Raw genomic sequence first — 3,414 nt, 5'->3', positions numbered from 1 at the left:
ATGGGTATATGTCCAAAAACGCATCGATCGATCACTAAGATGGACCAGAGCGTAACAATGTGATCGATCGATCGGTATATGTCCAAAAACGCATCGATCGATCACTAGTTCGTCGGAATGTCCTCGGAATTTTGTAAAATCCCTATAATATTTCCTCGGAATTCATCGGTTTTTTCCGAGGAACACATTTTTCCTCGGAATTTCCTCGGAATATTCTGACGGGTTGATATTTCCTCGGAAATTCCTCGGGAAATTCCGAGGATTTCATTTTCCGTCGGAATGTCCGTCAGAATACCGTTGTTTTCTTGTAGTGTTAAATCTAAAATAGTCCATTCATTACTTAGAGAAACTAAATCCACCAAATGTGGAGAAGAAAGTCAAAAAAATTCTACCAAATAATAGTTGGGTTAAATTAAAATCCTTTATTTGCCCCAATTTTCTATTAAAAATCTTTAGCTTCTATGAATTGTTATTGGTTTAATTCTACTACTAACTGAAAAGTAGAAGATTAGTTTCTAATAGTATGTTTCTTTTAAGTAATGATAAAAAAAAACATGTATATATACGGGAATTTTGCAGTTATCGTCAGATATTAAGGACCTAATTAGTTAAAACTTTACAATATTCAGAACAATTTCAGAGAGATTAGTCAAATAAAAGGTGTATTTAAAATCAACCAGCAGAATGAATCTACGGAGACTTACTCTTGAGCTCATCGAGCCAACGTCCGACACTCTCGAAGGTGGTACGACGGCTGATTTCGTAAACAACGAGTGCTCCGACAGCGCCGCGGTAATAAGCTGAGGTAACGGCACGGAAGCGTTCCTGACCAACAGTATCCCAAATCTGAGCTCTGACCTCCTTGCCTTCGATTTCCATGCTCTGCGTCTGAAACTCGACGCCGATCGTGGCTTTAGAATGTGCGTTGAACTCGTTCCTTGCGTAACGAGAGAGAAGGTTCGATTTCCCGACGGCCGAGTCGCCGATTATCACAATCTTGAAGAGATCTCCTCTCCTCCTTCGTCATCGGACGACATCCTTGTTCGTGATGTATAGAGAGAGAGAGAGAGTTTGCGTCTGGTTTTACGTTTGCGAGAGAGAGAGAGAGAGAGAGAAACCGAGGTTGTGTGAAAGAGACATACTGGCGAGGAGGACATATTGTGCATGAAGTGGTTCAAATTATTTTCTCATTATTGTTTTTGAATTATGTGCTGTGAAGTTCGATGGAATTAAAATTTATTAAAAACTAAGGGGTGTCCGCGCGGAATATTGTTTTATTATAGTTAAAAGTATGATTTTTTGGATAATATAATTATGTGATCATTTTTATTTGTTAAGAACGTTATTTGGTGTTTTTATTGTGTTATGTAGTAATAATAGTGATATGTTAATATATTTTGTCTTTGTTTTATCAATAATGTGTTTTGTCTGTATAGTAGTAAAGTGAGTCTCTAATGTAAAAATATATTGAATTTCAATAACTTTGCATTTATGCATTTGTTGATTCTAAGATTAACGGTTTCAGCGTCAAAATTGTCTTTTATTTTTTTCATAATTTTGAACATTATAACTTTCAAGATGTTTTTGTCTTTTCCCATATTTTGAAATTGACCCTTCAACATCTATGTACTTTGTTTACCTTTCTGGTATGCGGTGTTTCTCATCATCACCGAAAAAGACTCACCTCATGCTCTTGTTCTTTATCGCCTTCTTCACCTTGAGATTTCTGGTATTTGTTGTAAATCGGGTTTAGAAGTTCTCAGTTGTGCGGTTGTTTCTTACGTCGTTTTAGGCTGCTCCATTCAATATTGGATGCTCCTCTTCTTCCTTAGATTTCAGCTCTTAGGAACTGCATCTCTTTGGGCTGGGTCAGAGTTTAGTCGTCTTTGAAGTTGTTTTCCTCGTCGTTTGCTTACCATTGATACTCCCTTCTCGTCTTGGTTTTCAAGATATGGTTTTTGGTGATCTGACTTCTATAGCTCGAGGACGGCTCCACAATTTGATGATTTCGTTTTGTCTACCCTTCCATTTATGTTCCCTCATCTCGTTACAGCTTTCATCGGTGCTTGAGTCTCTGTGACTCTCTCTTTCGCCATGTTTGCCACTCCAGGTTTGAATAATGTTCTCCTCCGAGTATGCTCTGTAGATTTGGAAGATTGTTTCTGGTCTCAAGTCTGGACTCATGTTTCTCGAGAGTTGGCTTCTGTTCTCCCTCACTCATGTTGTTCTCTTCTTCCCTTACTTCCCTTAGTATAAGTGTGTGGTATTAGTCTCTTGGAGCTTTGGTCACTTCTATCCAGAGCTTTGTGGTTCTTCACCGGCATAGGCGTCTTGTTTATGCTTGTTTAGTTTGTGAGGTGCTTCTTACGTCTTAGTTGGTGGTTGTGCTTATCGTTCGTTATGTATGTCTCTTCCTGCTTTGTGGTGATTTTGGCCTTATGTTGATTATTCTTCCTCTAACCCGCTTTCTTGATTCTTTGCATTGGTTCTTGATCACGCTCATTTGTGTTTGAGGGATTGTTTGATCTCAAGATTATCTTTTTACATTTTACTGACTTTTGATTGTTCTGGCCAAGACACTCTATAATAAAGTGGGGTAAGTTAGTTTTCGTTCTTGATCGCCTTTGAGCTATGAACCTTTATTGAGTTAGTGTTACTTTGGCATTTTTTTCTCTGTGATTATGGAGGTTTTATGTTAGATTATGAGTTTTGCTTTATTATGGTTAATATTAAGATATATATATAGTTGTAAATGAAATAATAGAAAATAGTAAAAAATAATAAAATAGCGAAAGTTTATGTTATTTTTAGTTGTGAATAAATTAAATATTTAAAATATATTTATATTTTTTTACTTATTTCTTTATTCGTTTTGCAATGTTTTTGACAATAAAATAGATTAAAATAGATTATAAAACTTTAAATGATGATGGTTAGTGTGAGAAGGATTAGATAGTGTATAAATAGAAAATAATGAACCAAATTACAATAATCTAAAAGAAGAAGGATCTAAAATATAAAAAGACAAAAAAGAGGACACATGTCAATAAACCCCCTTCCACATGTCATAAGAAGAGAGAAAAATCTACTTTATATATATACTAGGGGGATGTCCGCGCTTCGCGCGGAATATTGTTTTATTATTGTTAAGAATATGATTTTTTGGATAATGTAATTTTGTTGTCGTTTTTATTTGTTAAGAGCATTACTTGGTATTTTAGTGTGTTTTATAGTAGTAGGTGATATATTAATATATTTTGTGTTTGTTTTTTTGAATAATTTGTTTTTGTGTGTATAGTACTTGTTAGTAGTGAAGTGAGCCTCTAACGTAAAAGAATATTTAATTTCAATAACTTTGTATCTACGCATTTGTTGATTCTAAGATTAACGGTTTCAGCATCAAAATTGTATTTT

General features: G+C 35.0%; 1 pseudogene; it reads right to left on the bottom strand.

The window, feature by feature from the left end:
* LOC106320684 overlaps window positions 1-1,037 on the bottom strand; it is a 4,158-nt pseudogene extending 3,121 nt beyond the window's left edge.
* Window positions 1,038-3,414: the final 2,377 nt, after the last annotated feature.

The sequence above is a fragment of the Brassica oleracea genome, unplaced genomic scaffold, assembly GCF_000695525.1.
Source record: "Brassica oleracea var. oleracea cultivar TO1000 unplaced genomic scaffold, BOL UnpScaffold01021, whole genome shotgun sequence".
Lineage (NCBI taxonomy): Eukaryota > Viridiplantae > Streptophyta > Magnoliopsida > Brassicales > Brassicaceae > Brassica > Brassica oleracea.
This window is presented reverse-complemented; position numbering and strand designations above follow the sequence as displayed.